Raw genomic sequence first — 21,731 nt, 5'->3', positions numbered from 1 at the left:
TCTAGGAGTAGATAGAACAAGACTTCTACAGATATTATCATTGACCATATGAAGACCAAAAATAGAATGAGGCTGACAGACCTTGGTTGTATGTTTTATCATGAAATATGATTGTATTTTATGATTTTGCACTGTTTATTTATGTTCATATTTATTCGAGAGATATATCATATGTAAATATTAATAATCTCCCAACTTGGGATAGTATCATTTTTTAAAGCTCAAGAAAAACAGTGGCATGACCACACTTACAACATATGCTTCAAGCATCTACAACATGTAATTTTCAACTTATTAATGAAAATTACGATTTTTCCTTAGGGAAAAAAAACATGTGCCTCAATAGTATATTGAAAATAGAACAAGTATCAGCAAATTAAGGAAGAGTGATACGACCCTCCACATTGGGTGTACCATTAGAGAAAAGATTGAAATGTATGAAGCCTTCCATATCTTCTAGCCCTTGTTTGGATAAGCTGTTAGCTATGACATTTTTTTCCCTGTAGATGTGTTGGATGTTGAAATTAGTGAAGGATTGAATGAGTGCATCCACCCTCTCCCACCAGCCCCTGAGATCTGGGGGATCAAATGATGTAGTACCTGAGATGCCATGTATGACAATCATGGAATCCCCATATACATGGATGCTTTGAATTTGTTTTTTCGTGGCAAACCATACCAGGTTGCATAGTGCCACCAATTCCACACTGGTATTGGATTCCAAGCCTCCATACCAATACATCTTGTTCAATAATTTTTAGCGGCACCACAGTCACATCACCCCCTTTGTTTTGCACCATAAAAAATCCAGCGGACAGTATGACTTGTGTGCTCAAATGCCTCCCCATAATATCTTTGTGAATCTTCTCTCCAGGTTCAATACACTCTGTCCAAGCAATGATCTTGGAGAAAATGTTAGGAGCATTAAGATGTTTCCCTTTGAAAATAAGATGGTTCCTGGCCTTCCATATTTCCCAAATGAAAAATAAGGGGATATAACAGTGTATGCCCCTCCTACCCAGCCCCCATCAAAGGCATTGTTCCAATGTGGTGAAATGTCTGATACCAATTTTAAAGTAAGAAAATATGGCGTCCCATATACCAGATGCAAACTTGCAAAGGAATAAGAGATGTGAAACTATTTCTTGCTCCTCACCACAGAGAGAACACCTCCCTAGACTATTGCAAGCCTCTCCTACATAAATTGTCCCAAGTCAGAACTATTCTTCCATGCCAGCCAACAAAACAATGTAATTTTTAGTGGGGCCTTCAATTTCCACAATGCCATGGACCAACTTGCCAATGTGGATTCCTGTGCGTCGCTCATAATCTGAAAATAATTTTCAGCAACCACAATAGATCCCTTTTTAAGTGGTCCATTCCAAGTCGGGTAGTATCCTCTCTCATTCCAACAAAGGCTTGCTCCTTTGAGGGAATTAATTTATAAATACCATTTCTGTGAATGTGGTCCCGTCAATCCAATTTGTGATGCGGATCTCCAGATAGGATGAACTCCATTCCACCCCTCAATGGCCTGATATATCATTAGAAGTCCCCTCCGGTGTAAAGCCTCAATTGTTTATGTTGTTAGTGCAATTGAATCTGGTACGCCAGCAATCAATTCCTTCCCAATTGTAAGTGCTTGACCATTTCCAAAAGACCATTGAATTATGTGCATGAACCATTCCTTTACTTTTTGGAAGCCTCTCCATATGTATGAGCCCCTTTTAATGCCTATTTCCTGTAACTTAATCCATTGATAAATCGGTTTGTGTAAATGGTATTTTGCTGAGATAATATGTGCCCAGATACCCTATCCAAATAAGGCATGCCACAGTGATTTAATAAGTAGAGATCTGCCAAAAGTCGCAGTGTGCAATATCCCCCAGCCTCCAAGCTCTTTTGGCTTTGCAATGGTATCTTAGGCGATCAAGTGGTATTTATTTTCACTCCTTACACTATAACATAATAAACAATCCATAATAGATCTAACCTTGGACAAGATATAAGCGAGACTAATAAATATATGCATGCAATATGTGGTAAGTTGTTATAGAATAGATTAGTTAAGGATGTATCATCCACCCAAAGTAAGCCAACGATAGGTCCACCCTCTGCGCTTTCTGTCAAATTTATGTATCAACCATGCCCAGTACTCCAATCAATACCCGGAGGGCTTTAGTATAAAGCCTAAATAGGAAAAGGCATCTTGTAACCACCTTGTTCCCACCCCGTAAATGGTGGCGAAGTGTTGTATCTCGCCCATGTCACCAGTTGAATAAATAAGGAAGGATTTCATACCATTCGCATTGAGCCCAAAAGCCTCACCGAATTGGATGAATATATTGTGGAGGGCCTCCCACTGTGTCCTAGAGATAATTCCAAATGTAAGTATATCATCAACAAAGAAAAGGTGAGTGATACTAACCTCAAGAGTCATCTACACTCCCCTGAAATTCCCCAATTGCTTTGCCTGGATAATCTTCCTGCTGATACCATCCATAATCAGGATGAAAAGAAGTGGTGATAATGAGCATCCTTGTCTTAATCCTCTTCCTGCACTGAAGAAATCAGTTGGGAAACCGTTTATCAGGACAACAAGCCATACATCTTTAACGCATGCCATGATCCATTCCACATTGTATATCTCCAATCCAATCTTCAGGAGGATAATCTAAAGAAAATCCCAGTCCACATAGTCATATGCCCTCATTAAATCAATCTTCATCACAACTGCTTCTAATTTTTCATTGTGTATAGTGTGAATGCATTCTTGAGAAATAGCAATAGCATCATGAATTGACCTGTCATGTAGAAAGCCAAACTATTCTCTGGAGATATGAGCTGACAATATATCCTTTATTCTCCCAGCAATGACCTTGGATATGAGCTTGTAAATGATGTTGCATAAGGAAATCGACCTGAAGTCAGAGAAAGTGTCAGGTGTTGATACCTTTGGTATGAGAGCGATAAAGGTTGATTTTATAGCTCCATAAATATATCTCCTGCAACGAGATTCTTCAACCATATCTAAGAGTTCTTGTCCCATCAATTCAAAGAAATGTAGGAACAACTCAACCATCCACCCGTCCGTGCCAGGGCATTTTTCCTTGGCGAAGGATTTCAATACAAAGTGTATCTCATCCATGGTAACCTGCTTATAAAGTAATTCATTTTCCTCTCTATCAAACATTCTCAGGTATCCCTCGGCCGCCCAGAGTTGATCTTCAATATGGTGACCCCCTCTATCTGAGAATATGTTTCTAAAATAATATACAACCTCCCTTTGTATCTTTGCATCTGTTATCTTGTAATTTCCATCAGCTCCTCTAATGCGCCATATTGCATTGATGTTTTGCCTATGACATGCATAATGATGGAAAAACTTTGTGTTGCGGTCACCCTCCCATATCCAGATGGCTCGACTTTTAAGTCTCCATGTTTTCTCCTGCATTAGTAAGATGTGTTTTTTTCTTCCCTCCAAATGTTTCAGTCTTTCAATGGTGCATACAGTGGGAGGTGTTATGGCTATGCTTTCTCCAATCTCCCGGATTTATTCCATCACCATCTTCAACTCCCGGTATAGCTCCACCTTTTTTTTGTGCTCCCATACCCTGACCTGGCTCTTTAAGTCCTTTAATTTCACACTAATATGTCTCATAGAAATGGTGCTCAAATGGGTCGAGAAGGATTTCTATATTGTCTTAACCATTTCATTAAAGTCATTGTCTTCCAGCCATGTTCGATTGAACTTGAAAGGAATACCCTTTCTCACCGATTCCATCCTCCATTGGAGTACAATAGGGCAGTGGTATGATATATATACCTGCTCCACTTTGGAGTGCAGGTTCCCCATGACCTCAAATAAATTTTGGTGTATCATGAATTGATCCAATATCTTTCCAATATACGCCTCACCACATCTACCATTATGCCATGTAGGCACGATGGGTGTGGGTTGAATGTCCACAAGGTGGTTGTCATCAAATAGTGTGCAAAGGTGCTTAGATAGAGGATCGAGACAACAATTTGGCCCCCAACATTCATCCTGGGATAGGACAACATTGTAATCACCTGCAATAATCATCGAGTCGATCTTAAGTATGTCTGAAGTCTCCACCTGATTCCAAAAGCAGAGTCTGCCATCATAAGGAGCATATAAATTCCAGATATGAATCTTCTCAGTCATGCCGCGAAGGTGACCCGAGAGTAATATCCCTGCAAAAAAATGATGGGATTTCAGGTTGGCCCAGTATGGGTCCCATAGAGCAACGTATCCCCCTGATAGGCCCATGGAGTCAATGGCCACCATGCACCAGTGTGGGTAGACGGAGCGAAAATATGCGAGGGATCGGTCAGTGTCAACCATGGTCTCTTGGATAAGTAGTATGAAAGGGCGAATAGTTTTTATAAGATGTCGCAGGGAAAACATTTTGGCGGTGTCCTCCAGTCCGCACAAATTCAATGAGATAATGGAGGTCATTTGTTAGTCACAGGGGGCCTCTATGCTCTAAGTGTCCCAGGTGGAGAGATATACAGTATCGAAATGACAAACGAGGCATCAGAATCATGAAACAGGTGTTTCCCCAATGATCTATCGCATAAATGTCTACTGCCCTTCCCCCCACGATGTCAGGTGGTGATGTTTCTAGCTGAATTTGGGCTAATGACCGAAGAGGCAGCCTGAGGTTTGGCATTATGGACAATAAGTGTAGAGAGGTCCATCGATGGGTTGAGCATTAGGAAACCCAGGTCACTATCCACCGAATTGTGAGGAGATGAGGGAGTGAGGGAAACAAGTGGGGGTTGTGGGGAAAGGGGTGGAGATGATGAGGAGCGAATAGGGTCGAGAGGGACCTGTATAGAGTTCAATATAGTGGGGCTCGACACAGAAGCCAAATTATTCGAGGGTTTAGGGGGAAAAGTGACAGTATGATGGGGGTAAGCTTGTACAGGGTTTCCATCCCCCCCCATCTAACGAGATGCTTGGAACCAAAGATTTAGTAACGACATGGATTGAAAAATTTAAAACATCATCAGAATTAGGATCATCAAAGGATGAAAGGTTAACTCTATTCGACCTGGGTAGAGTGAGAGTATTATATAAGTTCCACCTGACGAGATGCTCGGAACCAAAGATTTAGTAACGACATGGATTGAAAAATTTAAAACATCATCATAATTAGGACCATCAAAGGATGAAAGGTTAACTCTATTTGACCTGGGTAGAGTGAGAGTATTATATAAGTTCCGCGTTGGTCACCCCTGATCTCCATGGCGCCGAGGCTCCTGTTCTCCAGGGAAGTGTCGTTGGAATCTCTCCATTAGATGGCCCGTATGATGGCATAGTAAGGAAGGGGATCCCCCAATAATCAATCTCATAGCTGGTATGAAGCAAGTCCCATTCAATCTCAATGCAACCTAGCAGGCCCCCAGAGTAATTCACCTCCACAAGAATCCATGCAACCCTCTTGTCATGAGCCCCTAGGATACGAGGATCAATGTAAATGAAGCATCCAACCACATTCCCAATCTCCATCAATGCACGCTTGTTCTAGTATTCAAGCAGAAGTTCAAGAATCTTGACCCAAATGAGTTTATTTTGAGGGGTATCTAGGAGAGGGTTAAACCCAACATACCACTGATTAAGTTGCAAGAAACTATGACCTTGAACCCACAACATGGCGAGAATCTGATATGCATCCTCCTTATGCAAGAAATGGAAGTTGAACCACTGATTTTAAGAGTTTGCTGACCTTGGGCGTATATCCCAGAATGGTGGTCCATTGTGTTGAAACCCACTCCATCAATTCCATATCCCTAGCACCTGCAAATAACCAGTGACCAACTAGAGCCTTGTTCTGCAGGCCACGATAATATCCAATGATAGCCAACAGTGCAATTGGTGCCACCTCAGTGCGAGCCTCCTTGCATAACAAGAATGTCCATACATGGAGGAATGTCAATCACCCAAACCTCAACAGGTGACCCAAAAGGGAAATAAATGTAAATCAGGATGCATAATGAGTACAACAAGGATGTCAACATAACAGATCTTTTTGCATGATATGAATGATCCTGGAGTTGTGTAAGAACCATGGAGGGACAACCAAGAGAATAAAAACCCTGGGGTGGACAATGGTACATCAGGATGCGAGATAATCCCGATAATTTCTAGAAATGCCCAAGACCCCAAGACTGAAACATAGGGAAATATCTCGTCTAATTCTGAGTGGCCGAGAACAAAGGGAGGAGTGAGAATTTCAGATCAATAAAGGGTCACTGTCAAAAGACAACACCCGAGATATAGAGCCAACGCTGAAGCAACAACCACCATAAATGTAAGAAGTCGACCGGAAAGTAGTAGGTGAATGTTGGAAAAAGGTCCCGGGAACCTCCACCCAGAAATCCTCATCCTAACATTGAAACCCAGCTCCTGTACTAGAGTCTGAAGTCCATGAAAAAATCAGTGATGTCCCTCAACCAAGTATCCTCTCTCAGAGCTCGCAACAACAACAACACCAGCAGCCAAAGACCCTCCACCATCTAAAAAAACATTTACATCCAATGTCTTTGAAAGGTCGAGAAATAATAAATGAGTTTAACCACTTGTTCCACAATATTCTGAGATCCTTCTGTTCCAATTGTCCCTTAGACCCTGGTGCAGTCTCAACCAGATCCCCACGTAGAGTCTCTTTCTCGAGAGGCATTTGTTTTTTGACACGGGGGCTAGAGTGTTCCACCCAGATGAGGAATAGTATGAAGAAAGCACAGAGAAACAATAGGGTGATGTGAAGCACCTCAATCAGTGGGTATGGACACATTTGCTATGAAGGACAGAGCTATCTAAGAGAAAAACAATCCCTCTCCAACCAGAACAGCCAGGATACTATCCCACACCAAGTATCCAAACAACTATAAAACGACAACCCAAAATCAACACGTACTACCCAGCAAGGGTCTGCACTCAGGAAAGAACACTTACAATCCAACAAGAGGATGCATAGTGGAAGAAAGGAGACATACCCAGGAATAAACCACCAGCAATACTATTACGCTCAAATCCTTAATGAAAATGGAGAAAGACACTGAGCGGATGTCCCTTTACCAATGTGTGCAGATATATGAACGGCCTTGCAAACAGTTTTGAGAACCTCCAAACCTTATCTATCTTTAAAGCGTGAAAAACTGAAACATTGTAAAAATTTAAAATAGATATAAATAACAAGTCATTTTATATATAAAATGTAAAGCGTCAAAGAGATAAAACAATGCAAAAATCTGTAATAAATAGAATGATGTAAAATTTTGAAATAAATAGAGGATATATTCTTAACAAGTTATTTTAAATTTTTAGTTAATTGGGATTATTTTGGGAGGAAGGAATAAAATCTTCTTATTAGCTTCAATTCCTCTTGTGATATGAAAAACTTTGATGTAATAGCTAGAATTTATATATTCCTTATATGTAATCTATAGTGTTTTATCTTTGAAAATAAAAGTTATTTTAATTTCTCATTATTATTGTTTAAATAAGTGAATTTAATTTTAAAAAAATGTTATGGTAATTTTTTACTTTTAATTGGGATTTATTTTTTTCAAATACAACAATATTCATAGGCATGTCGCCATTACAACAATGTTCAAGGGGCTAATTTTCCACCTTTTTTCAAAAACAAAATCGTCAATTTCCATTTTTTCTAAAAATGATTCACCCACATTTTATAGTATAAAATTATTTTACCTTAAAAATTGCCAAAATTTTATACAGACTAATATAAAATCATTAGAATTATAAATATTTCTACAAAAAGATTTCCAAACATTTTACAATTTGCATATTAGGGACTAGTAAGATTCACCAAGGTTTTTAAACTTCAAGATAAACTTCCATCCTTAAAATTTTCCTTGACAATATTCCTCATCGTCCAAGGAATTGAACCTAGGTGGGGGAGATAACAACCATTCTACCCAACTACTCGACATAACCTCAATTGATAAGTAATTGAAAAATTTATATTAAGAAAAATATGCAATTGGAACACACAACTAAGTACATTAACCTTTAATTTGTTACATATTTAAAAGGCTTACACTTCAACATTTGTTATATGAATAGATTCCCACAAATAGATTATATTGTAGTAGAAAAAGCAATATATAATTAAATGGGTTTTGGGTTTGATTTTTTTCATTGTTGATTGGGATTCAACATGAATTTTCTTCTTCTTTTTCACTACATTCATTCAAACTTCTTTTGATGTAGGTGGAGCACTTGCAAGTTCTTTTAGACGAGGATCTTTAGCTTGGGATTCTTCTTGATCTAAAGATTCACCTTGATCAACAAGATCTACCTAACTTTCTATTGGCTGAGGGTTTGACTTACCATGATATTTTTGTCTTGAGTCATATGGGATGGTATCTTCTATATTGTTCTTGTTAATTTGTTTTGAAAATTGTAGTTTCTTTAGGTGGAGGAGCAACTCGTGGATATTTATCCCACCATGCTTGTTGGTGATCCTTTGAAGAATTGATCTACCAAGTTGATTTTTTTTGTCGCTTCCCTTTTTTTAAAACCCATTTGGACATTGAGCAAATATATGGCATGTTTCAAATTAAGTCCTAGATTGTAGACTCACTCATAGTCTAATTTTTAAGTCCGGGAAAATTATTTTCTAGTACAAATGGTTTGAGCTAGGAACCATAATTTGAAATATATTTCCACAAATTTTGACATATTTTGTAATAATCACTTTTGAGTTTCACAAGAAAAAACAAAATTTTCCGAGAGTGGACCCAATGGTTCGAAGAGAGGATAAATACTAAAGATGTAGTGTGAAATTTGGAAGCTGCAACTAAACATGAGTTGTGATCTGAATCTTTGTCACAAGGATTGAAAGAGGGAGATGAGAGCTTCAAGCACATGCCTATGGTTGGGTGGAGATTTGAAGTCCATCCTTTAGTTTTGAACCATTTCCAGCCATTCAAATAAGTGTAATGACTTCTATATATTTGAATGTGAATGAATAACTTAAGTGGTATATGTCCTTTGTGGACTAGTGTTTTATATGTTCTTATGGCTAAGCTGAAATACTAGCATTATGTGAACGCAATGCATATTTCATGAACTATAGGAATATAGATGCAAATGTGACTAGTTGCATGAGGTCACACAACTAATTGTTATTACCAGTCTTCTATTTGTTTACATGCTTATGAACTTGATGGCTTACTACTTTAATTAACACTGTAGAATATTTCACATATGAAGAGGGTGAATTATGTGCTATGTGTGTTGAATGAAGATTGTGTTAGAGTTGTTTATCTCTTACTTTTAGAGTGGTGTGGTTAGTCTATGATTATGCACACCTGCACATTTTTATGATATCTTGAGATTTATTGAGTAAGCATGGTCTATAGTGTTTTGGTTAAATCTAGCCCTTGGTGCCATTTCTTTCTTTTATGGTCAGGATATAATGTAAGTTAGGTCTAATGGTGCCATCAAAATCTGTTATGGTCATGGTGTAACACTATTAAGGGATACTTTTCAGAACTTGGTTTTTACCCCTAAACTTTGGCAACTATGGGAAAATAATTTTCCTTAAGAAGCTCTGATTAGGATTCCTTAAATTCTTTCGTCCTTGCAAGTTTGATAGAAACTTGAGCCTTGTATTCAGGACCATGTACACTTTCGATAAAGGCCTAGGTATAAAAGAATCCAGATAGAGTTTATTTGAGGTGGGGTCGTTTGAAGGATTATTTTCATGAGGTTGGATTACCTTGCAAATGAGGTTTTTATTTGGGTCATTCAGGGGTTTGAGGTGTGCAATGGATTTTTCCCAAGACTGAATATCACGTGATTTCATTAATATGCATGGTGGGGTTGGTCCAGTGGGGTCCACCACTAGGATGAGGTGGTAAGATACATGTATGCATCCAGGGTGGGCCCATTTGGACGATTATTAGAATGAGCTATATTACCTTGAAAATTAGGTTTGTATTCAGTACTCTAGGGAATTGGGGGTTGTGTCATTAGGATATTAGTGATTGCCCAAATTTTTCCTTGGTCCAAATATAACGAGGAGTTGCGAAATACATATCGCGGTAGGCCTTATGGCTCCCGCTGGTGTGAGATGATGTGGCAGATGCCATGACGACTTGATGTGGCCATGTGGGTGCCATGCTAGACCACATGCGACGTGGTATCACCTTGTTGAGGTGACACAATTTAATGAGCTAAACTTCAGATGGGCATAACTTTCAATTTGGGAATCAAATTGAGATAAAATTTATATCACCAGAAATATATTGACGAGTTGAACACAATGGTGGTAATAGTTTTGAGTTTTAGAAAATTTAGAAAAAGAAATTTTTTGTAACCCCATGTCTTCATAATAGACCTTAAAGATTGGGCTAATGATCCAAATTTTTGAAGGAAAGAAACGAAATACATATATAAACATAAACACAAAGATATATAAAAAACATAACTGCAATTCATTAATAACAAATTACTGAAAAATGTTTACATGCAAAATATAAATAAACTAGCTCAGGCGATGGTAGCTTATCTCTGAGAAGAGATGCGGTGACTACATGCCTTCTGAGTTGTATTACTATGAGGCTCGAAGGTCTATCTATTATTGAGAAACAATGGAAAACCCTAAAAATCCAAAAACCTAACCCTAAGAGATGGAGCACCAAAAATCTATGGGCCTTGTTGGGGTAAATTGGTACATCAAATTTCTGAGGGTCGTAACTTTGGCATATAATATCTGTTTGACTTATACGATACCTCATTATAAATATCTATATGAGGAATAGAACTTTCGACTGCAATCTCCTACCTCGTTTATTGGGTTTGCTCGTTTAAAAAAAAATGTCGTTTAGGGCCTCAAAACGACTACAGAAGTTCAGGACCCGAAAAACTGCCAAAAATAGTAAATTATGTTATAATTAAGGAAACTAAAAGAAACAATGGTGGGGGTCCAAGTGGAATAAGTGGGTGGCCACCAATATCCACCTAGATCATTCCACCCCCCTTAGGAAGCAATGGTCCCTATTACGTTGAGTGCCTCCATGAGGGGGAAAATTTTGTTGAACCTGGTCCATGGTGAGCCACTTGCCTTAGTGCAGGAGTTGGTCAAGTTTGACAACCCAATACAGTTGGATATTCTGATGATGAGTGTTCTTGATCATCATGTCCATGATCCGATCAGTTGTGGCATGTTCCATGTAGTATGGGTTTAGCTCTATTGGTGTTATTTGTTCTACAATGTCTGATGCGTCCAGTAATGGTGGAAATAATAACATGTGAAATCTAGTTGTTTCTAGTGTCACTCTAAGTTTGTCCAAATGATTATACAATATTAGGGAAGATCAATCCAATTCTTTACCTTGCCTATTCTTAATGATCTACTTTATAGGAACGAGGGGAATCAAATTTATCTCTGACACTGATATTTTCTACATTTGTATTCAATATGTAATATATAATGAGGGAGAAGAAAGGTGAGAAGGGTCATTGGTTGTTGTGTACAATATTATAAGAAAATTGTGTGATTTATTAATACTCTTTGTTATAGTGCTTTATGTATTGGTTGATTATATTATTGCAAATTGCACATAACATTTATAATAAAAATCAAAGTTTTAGTTAATGACATTATTGTGATTTTCCTCTTGTGATTGTAAGTAAATAACTCATTTCCTAGTTGATAATTTCCCACCAATTTGGAACACGAAGCTAATATGTATTCTATTTAGTTTAGTTGCAATTTTAATGTGGGGTTTTTACTATAGTATTTATATTATATCATTATATCATTCACTTTTGTACCATAGATGTGTATTCAACATAGTATTTAGAACTGATTGGTTCAAACTAGAAATCAATCAAACTAACAAGTTCATTACTTGGAGGGACCTCACCAATAGAAAAATTGATTTTTCTATGCACACAACCTAGGGTTTTCATTAATTGGCCATAAATTGGCCGATTTACAAAGGAACCGGCCAATTTTTCCACAAACCAACCAATTTCATCATAAACTGGTCGGTTTATTGTTAAGTCAGTGCTAGACCCCACACAAGTGGTTTTTGGGTGTTCTAGAGCAATTTTGAGGAAAACTAGGGGTTCTTCCCTCCAAAAACACCCCCTCTAAGCCTTTAAAATGATGTCTCCCCTCTCACTTGCTTCACACATCTCATTTGGATTTTTTGTGAGCTTCATTTTGAGGTTGGAGAGTGTTGATTTTTTGCTGGAGTAGTGTAACAACTGAGAGTTTGGGTTGATTATTAGTCAACATGCCTCTAAAATCCAAGGATACTGCATGGGCTCATTATGATATGATTGATGGAAAAATGATCTGCAAATATTACCAAAAATCTATTCAAGGAGGGGGTATTAACAAGTTGAAACAACACTTGGCTAGGATAAGAGACCATCTAAAGCCATGTAGAGCACCAAATGAAGTAATAGGGCTTAATACCTTGAAAAATTTGAGACTCAACTAGTTGAGAAGTTTATGACTCAACTGGTTGAGAAGTTTGAGACTCAACCAACTGATTTTCATCATGATGAGAAGTGATCATGTTAGTCCCTAAAATTTAGAATTATAAGAGGCCAATGACCCCATATCTTGTAACATTTGTTTTGGAATTTGAAAGCAATTTAGAGGCTCATTGATTATATATTTTTTCGTTGTTATGTATTGAACTTCGTGCCATTTTGATATATTCACCTTTACATGGTATATAGATGAGACAACATTGCATATTTTGTCTCTATTGGTTTGGAATCATGGTTTTAAATCTTAAAAATAGTTTTTCTCATTAAAAATTAATTATTTCATGTATTTTTTTAAAGACAGGTTCATTGAGATCTGACCGGTCTGGTTTTTCTAATTTCAGTTTGAAAACTGGTCTGAAAGGTGGACTAGTCTGATAACTAGTTCTGGTTTTGAATGTTTTGGTATTCAAATTGCTTAGAGTACTCATTTATTCTGTTCTTTTAGTACACACATTCAATCAATTATTTACAATCTTTACATAGTTTGATATGTTCTCCTTCTAATTTCCTTCCTATCCATTGTGATTTAGTGCGAATTGGAATTGTTAGAAGTTTGTCATTTGAGATATGAATTGATCAATTTCCATAAATACAAAAATGTCCAAGTTGAAAGCTTGTACTTCGAGCCATTTGCGAGGTTAGGTCCAAAGAGACTAACAATTGGTTTCATTGTGGATTTTTTAATACTTTGTCTAAAAAATATTATGTTTCATATTATAGTGCTATGTTTTCATTTGATTGCAAATAGTAACTAAAATCCTCATGCCCTGAAACCTAAACTCATTTATGATAGCAAGATAGTCAAATCATGAAGTGAAAGATTACATTTGGAACCCCATAAGGAGATTTGAAACAGAGGACTAGTCGTTGGATTTGGAAATTGGTGTGTTCATCAACATCTTAGTTTCCTTCATGCATATATAGCTTAAGCATTCACTCACTATCATTAAAGGTCAGACTAGATTGTAATCATATTCATGTATAGGTTAAGTAATTTGTGACACAATATGAAAAGCCATTAAATATTGGTTGCACTTAGAATCAATTTTGTGAATGAAAGGGTCTGTTAAAGATTTATTTCTTGAAGTAATTCTTTGATATTTGATTAGATCATAGAATGGTTTCTTTTCTTTACAAGTAGGTAGGGTAGCTTAGACTTCATTCTTATCGCATATATTTTGTTTACTACTCATAAGTTTAAGAACCAGATTGACAAGTAAAGGGCTTATTGGACAAAAATTAAATGACCCAACACATACTATCCCATCAGTTTTGTAAAGAGTAGAGTAAATTGATACACTTATCTTCATTAAAAATTTTAATATCAACATGAACTAACTAAGTTGCCACAATATTGAAGGCATTTAGATGCTCTTCCATCGAGTCTTCATCATTCATTCTCAAGTTGTACAACTTATTTTATAAGAAAAATTTGTTTACCAAGGACTTTGATTGATACAAAGCCCATAAATTATTCCATAATTCTTTGGTTGTAGCTTTGCTTGAAACATTCAATAATACTGAATTTAAGAGAAATGACTCGATTGTGTTCTTTTCCTTTTGATCCAACTTAGTCTAATATTCTATTGACATTCTCGTAGGCGCACTCTTTGGATCGACAATGACCCTTTGATCTTTTTCCACCAAAAAGATCTTTTACCTTGAGCTTCCACAACTCAAAACTTTGCCCACTAAATTTTTCAATCTTTATTTTTAAATTGTTTGTCATTCCTTTTCAGCACAAGCATACATATTGAATATAACCAAACCCTTAGCCACAAAAGTGTCCCCTTGAAGCCAATAATTGCTTTGGTACAAAATGTAAATTTTAAACCTTATTGCACCAAGAGGAGCGTTCTACAACCTAGTATGAGGGCAATGTGTGATTTTGTGCACGCTTAATGTGGAGTTGACATGTCTCCCCTTTAAAGTAAAAATAAAATATTCTTTAAATAAAAAAATATTTGAGTTATAATAAAATACAAATATTTTATAAATAGAAAACAATGTAGGCCATAATAAAAAACAAAAATGAATATACACATTTGGTAAGTTTTTAATTAAAAACATTATAAAACATTAATAGTACCACTCTCACTTTGTTTTCTTGATTGATTGTCATTGATATTACAATCTAGCACAAAGAAGTGATAAAATATTTCAGTCACTTAGCTATAAATAAAAGATTTTGATGTCCATATTAAGTAACATAATTTTATATAAGAGAATAGAGAGATAAAATAATTAAAAGTTAGAAAAAAAATGGTGAGAAAAGTTTCCTATACTTCAAAAAAGAAGAAGTAAGAAAAAGTGTAATTCTTATACTTAAAAATAAAATAAAATTATATAGTAATTAAATAAACTATGTGAATATCCATGTTAACTAATATATTTCAATATCTACCTCATATAAAGAGAAAATAGGGAAACCAACAAATTGTTTAGGGCCACGCCTATAAATTTTATCATCAATTAAGTTCATTGTTTACAATACAATATATAGGATCATGTGGTATCCAAAACCCCTATCCCATTAACCCTTATTAGGTTAAAACTTTAATTCCTTAATTGGAATTAGAAAACCACGGGTTGAACCACCTTGTGCCAAAAAACCACCAAAATAAAAAACTACTTCTCGAAAACTGCCAAAAACAAATGCAAAGGTCCACCCAATCTACTAATTATATTTCTTCATTGGGTAAGGAGGGGTGAGCTAAGGGATGCCATTGCATGTTTCCGAAACGCTTCTACATAAGAGGGACTTGTTCTTCTTAGTCCTTTAGTGTTTGGGATACCCACTTCTTGCAAAGCAATATTTGGATTTGTTTGGATCCTGAGATCATAGGGTAGAAATTCTTGTAGCTCCTTTCATTGCTCCAAATTTTGGTAGGACTTTGTTGATCTAGATGTGGGGTTGGGAACTCTTTAGACGAAACGTGCATCAATGCATATGTGTTGGGTACTTGTTCTTCTACCTTTAACTCCAAAATTGCACATTGATTTTGACCGGTGTCAAGCTTTGTTTGATCTTTGAATTGATGGGTCAAAACTTATTTTCTATGAGGCCATCTAATCTTGGAGCAAACTTCCATTTTCGCAAGTTATTTGACAATATTGGTAAATTATAAATGAAGTAGAAAAACTAGGAGTTAACTGAAAGTATAAAGAGAATATGGAATTACCAATCGTGTCTAGAATAGGTGAATTGATTGGGGTGCATAATTTAGTTTGTTACAGAATTGTTTCTCAATACAAACAAGTTCTTCATGCTTTTCTACTTTCATCCAAATAATAAAATTTTATAATTTCACAAATTTTACATTTCTACCAATTCTAACCTTATAAATAAATCCACAAACTCATTATCGTTTAAACAACTCTATATTACAATTTTAGCAATTAAAATTTTGATCCCAACCATCCATTAAAAATCCTATCATAATTATTAAAAAAAGCCATTGAAATTAAGGTTTTTTTTTTAAACAAAATTACATTTATTAGTTTCCACTAAGTTTCCACATATGGTTGGGATAGATTTAAGAGAACTTTCCTTAAGGAAGTTTAGTAGAGTTACAAAGTTTCTCATGAATATGATAGTGCGATTTCCTATTTAAAAAATACCATTGTTTAGAGTGATCGATCGTTCATTAAATGCTATATAGAACCGTGGAATTGGAATCGCTTGATGTATACTTACTCTTATGTGGCATGGTAATTATTAATAACCTTTCCAAGTTAAAAAAGACCTACATAAAACTAGTCCGTTACCGTCTCAAAGAAGCCGCTAGAACAATCCCGTGTGGAGCAGCATTAGAAGGTTTGAGAACCTTCATTCTTGAAGGTTCTATAACTCCCTATACTGCTATAAATGCTCATTTGGTATCACTTCTTTGATCGGAACAAATCGGAACAAAGAAGAAACCGTTCAGGCGCTGCACAATCTGATATTTGCAGTATAAGTTTTCCAATTCTTGATTTCGTTAAGAGTCGATATTCATTGCAAGCATGTCTCTCGTTCCTCGCTTCTTTGGCAGGAGATCCAGTGTTTTCGATCCCTTTTCACTCGATTTATGGGATCCTTTTGAAGGAGGGGCTTCTCCCTTTTCCAGGGACATTGGGCATCCTGCAAGGGATGAGGCGACAGCCATAGCCAACACTCAGATTGACTGGAAGGAAACTTCCGACGCTCACATCTTCAAAGCCGATCTTCCTGGTATTAATTTAATCACGTCTTTTAAAGAGTTCATGTTTCTTTTGTTTCTGAGGTCGGAATTGGTATTTACTTTTCTTTCTTGACAGGTTTGAAGAAAGAGGAGGTAAAGATTGAGGTGGAAGACGGCCGAGTTCTGCATATAAGTGGCGAGCGCAAGAAAGAAGTGGCACCGCATTGAGCGCTCTCACGGGAAATTTCTTCGGCGTTTCCGCCTGCCGGAAAATGCCAAGGTGGAGGAGGTGAAGGCGACAATAGAAAATGGAGTACTCACTGTTACGGTCCCCAAACAGCCTCACCCTAAACCTCAGGTTAAAGCCATCGAAATCTCTGGTTAACCGAAAGAAAATTTAGTGGGGATTTGGCGTCTTGGGTTGTGCTTCCATGCGTTTGTGAGGTTCTGGATTCGGTGCGGGTAAGGGTTTGGTTTTTTCAATTAGATGTGTTTGTGAGGGTCTGGATGTAAATTCCCGGTTCATTGAAAGCCGTTCGAGCAAGTTCTTGTTGCTGATAAATGTGTCTTCATTTTCATAAAGTTGAAAGAAATATAATAAATTGACATCTTTAAGCTGAATGCTAGACACAGCTTCTTGTTCTTGTGGATGTCTGAGTCTATTTTCATGGAAGGAGCTATTCTTAAAATTCTTTCGTTTTCTATCTATAACGGAATTCTGATGACATCAAATTTGGCTAGCAGTTTAGAAAGTTTAACATAACATGAGAATATGCCGATTGATTCAAATATTTCTCGGAGTGTGTTTGGTTTTTAAAAATCATAAGTTAATTTTTGTTTTTTGTTTTCGAGGAATACAATGTATTTGGTTTCTGAAGAATCAATCACAATCACAATGTATTTATTTTTTGGAGGAATATAATGTCCTCCCGAACAATCAATCACAATCACAATGTATTTATGATTTTTTAAAATTATATATATATAAGCATTTTAATAGAAATTAGCTCTATTTTATCCTAATTTATGATTTTTTAAAATTATCTATATAAGCATTTTAATAGAAATTAGCTCAATTTTATCATAATTTTGGGTCAATATATATTTAGCTCAATTTTATCATAATTTTGCATCAATTTGGATATAATTTTATTTATTATTAATTGTAATTATAGATATAATTTTATTTATTTATTATAATTATAATTATAATTTATTTTTATTTTTAGTTTAGGTATATCATGATATTAAACATTTTTCTATTTAATTCTATTATTCTCTATTATAATTTTTTTTAATTATAGTTTTATTTTTAATTATAAATATTTTTTAGGCTATAATTAAAATTTTATTTAGTTCTAATTTTATTTTTAGTTTATATGTAACATGACATTATAATATAAAAATATTTTAAATTTCATCCCATATATAGACATGAGATTTGACATTTTTTAATCTGAGAAACAAGTATATTGGTAAACATTATCTTACGCAAACATAAAAACATTGGTCTGTAAGGTTTAAAAACTTATAGGAACTTGTGAATTTTTTATTTTTTAATTAAATAAAAAATAATATAATATTTTAAAAAAATAAATATGGTTATAATTTAAGATTTATTCTTAATCAAATAATTGTTATATATATATATATATATAACATTGGTCTATAATGTTTAAAAACTTATAGGAATTTATGAATTTTTTATTTTTTTAATTAAATAAAAAATAATATAATATTTTATAAAAATAAATATGGTTATAATATAAAATTTATTTTTAATCAAATAATTGTAAAATATATATATATATATATATAAAAAGTATATATATATATTTAATATAATATAATATAAAGTTGTGAAAATAGATGTGGTGGATAGAAGATTAAAAATAGATAAATATGTGATTAAGATTAATATTTAGTTTTAAAAATTACATAAAAAAACTCAAAATATTATTTAAATTTAAAAACATTCTAAAATTTTATATAAATCTCATGCAAAATTGAGTGCAGGGGTAAAAAAAACTTGTATATAAAATTTTATACAAATTAGATTGCTATCCAATTTCTTCGAAAGGAAATTGCTATTCTATTTATTTGTCTCAAGTGCAAAAGGAAATAATATTTTTTTTTTTGTAAGCTTCGGTGGGACCCTCTCATTCTACAACCTCTCATTTTACAACTACAACCTCTCATTTTACAACCTCACTTGGCTGGGCGGTGTGAAAGCCATCCGCCCCAACCATTACATCATGCACGTCATGTGTGCAAAAGGAAATAATATTAACAACTTTATAATTATGCTTACTTCTAATCATGTATGGTTACAAAAAAAATGGTTCGTATTTACATGGCATGAGGATGAGAAGTTGGTGACTGAATTATGACATAGTTGATATCATTCACATTCATATATTTACATGACATTTTAAGATTTTAAAGATGATAAATTGGGGAACGCATTACAAATTTGATTGACTATTTGATTAACCAATCATATCAAAAAAAAAAATCATAAAGCAGTGAATGTGCCAATCATGCTTCATTAAATGAAAATTCATGAAGAACTCCATGTTAAGGAAATTTTATACCCAAAAAAAATGTATGAAGAACAACATGTTAAGGAGATTATATAAAAAAGGGAAAATTTATGAAGAACTCCATGTTAAGGAGATTATATACAAACAACTCTATATCTGTATTGTAAAAAATTCTATTTTCGAAACAAATTAATTATGAATTTAGAAAAGTAAATAATGTTTTTTTATTTTTAATAAATTATAAATTATTTAAAATTTTAATTTTAATTTTAATATAATATTTAGTAACTAATTATAAACATCACTAATATTATAAATATATTTTTCACGTTTTAAAATGAAATGTTTTTGTTTCTACTTCTCCTTACATTTTAAAATGAAATGTTTTTGTATTTCCACTTTTTTAGAAGAACAAAAAATAAATACTCTTTCATTTTACATTTCTTTTGGTCTGTTATTGCCTCACAATCTAAAATGAAATGTTTTTTTTATTTCCACTTTTCCAAAATAACAAAAAATAAGAACTCTTTACTTAATTGAGCAATAAGAATTTTGACTCTTGATGAGAATTAGTCCTTAATTGAGCAATAAGAATTTTAGCTCTTGATGAGAATTAGTCCTTAAATGAGCAATAAGAATTGAATTTTGACTTTTGATGAGAATTAGTCCTTAATTGAGCAATAAGAATTTTGACTCTTGATGAGAATTAGTTCTCAATTGAGCAATAAGAATTTTGACTCTCCAAGAATGTTTTCACAACAGAGCAATAAGAATTTTGATTCTCCAAGAATGTTTTCACAAATTGATGAGAATTAGTCTTTAATTGAGCAATAAGAATTTTGACTCTCAAAGAATATTGTCCGTTCATGAGAATTAGTCCTTAATTGAGCAATAAAAATTTTGACTCTCCAAGAATGATGAGAATTAGTCCTTAATTGAGCAATGAGAATTAGTCCTTAATTGATCAATAAGAATTTTGACTCTCCAAGAATGATGAGAATTAGTCCTTAATTGAGCAATGAGAATTAGTCCTTAATTGATCAATAAGAATTTTGACTCTCCAAGAATATTGGCGGTTCATGAGAATTAGTCCTTAATTGAGCAATAAGAATTTTGACTCTTCAAGAATGATGAGAATTAGTCTTTAATTGAGCAATAAGAATTTTGACTCTCCAAGAATGATGAGAATTAGTCTTGAATTGAGCAATAAGAATTTTACTCTCCAAGAAATATTGAGAATTAGTTCTTAGTTCTTAATTGAGCAATAAGATTAATTCTTAGTTCTTAATTAAGCAATAAGAATTTTGACTCTCCAAGAAATATTGAGAATTAGTTCTTAGTTCTTAATTGAGTAATAAGATTAGTTCTTAGTTTTTAATTGAGTAATAAGAATTGACTCTCCAAGAAGAATTAGTTTTGAGCTCTTAATTGAGCAATAAGATTAGTTCTTAGTTCTTAATTGAGCAATAAGAATTTTGACTCTCCAAGAAATATTGACGGGTTGATGAGAATAAGAATATAAGAATTTTGATATTGACAGGTTGATGAGAATAAGAATTTTGATATGAGTGGGATTAAACACTTCAAAATAGTACTTTTTTTTTTCTCCCTAGCTCCTTATCCCAAATACACTTGTGGAACTCATATCATATCAATTTTTTCCATTTGTTCAATTTTTTTTAATTTTACCATAGCAATTGCTTGGATCAACTCATTTTTTTTAAAGTACCATTTTTTTTTTAAATACCAATACCTTATGACTGGCGCCATAGCAATTGCTTAAATTGGCATCATTGTTTCAATAGGACCACTTAACAAGATAGTTTCACTTCACAAGATAGCATAAGGAATTGCACTTTTAATTTTGAATTTGTTTGTAATCAAACGCTTTTGAATTTTCTCAATTTGGTATTGCTAGCACACAGTTCATAACCATAGAGAATCATTAGAAATGTATTGGCTCACCGTTCATAACCATGGATGTATATAGAGAATCATTAGAAATGTATTGGCTCACCGTTCATAACCATGGATGTATTGCTTGCCCACACCGTTCATAACCATGGAACATGGATGTGGCCCACACGATTCATAACCATGGATGGATGTATTGCTTGCCCACACGGTTCATAACCATGGAACATGGATGTGGCCCACACGATTCATAACCATGGACCATGGATGTGGCCCACACGATTCATAACCATGGATGTACTGCTGGCCCACATGGTTCATAACCATGGATGTGGCCCACACGGTTCATAACCATGTACTGCTGGCCCACACAGTTCATAACCATGGATGTGGCCCACACGGTTCATAACCATGGATGTACTTCTGGCCCAAGTTCATAACCATAGAGAATCATTAGAGATGTATTGGCATGGCTCATAACCATAGAGAATCATCGGAAGCCCATAACCATAAGCCCATAGTTCATAACGATAGAGAATC

General features: G+C 34.6%; 1 pseudogene across 1 annotated transcript; it reads left to right on the top strand.

The window, feature by feature from the left end:
* Positions 1–16,445: 16,445 nt before the first annotated feature.
* Positions 16,446–17,360, top strand: LOC149241397 (18.1 kDa class I heat shock protein-like; annotated as a pseudogene). The gene is made up of 2 exons (XR_016246575.1): positions 16,446–16,784; positions 16,871–17,360. The product of XR_016246575.1 is annotated as an 18.1 kDa class I heat shock protein-like (transcript).
* Positions 17,361–21,731: the final 4,371 nt, after the last annotated feature.

The sequence above is a fragment of the Pinus tabuliformis genome, chromosome 8 (genome assembly GCF_031772625.1).
Source record: "Pinus tabuliformis cultivar Carrire ecotype Pingquan chromosome 8, CPIR1, whole genome shotgun sequence".
Classification (NCBI taxonomy): Eukaryota; Viridiplantae; Streptophyta; class Pinopsida; order Pinales; family Pinaceae; genus Pinus; species Pinus tabuliformis.
This window is presented reverse-complemented; position numbering and strand designations above follow the sequence as displayed.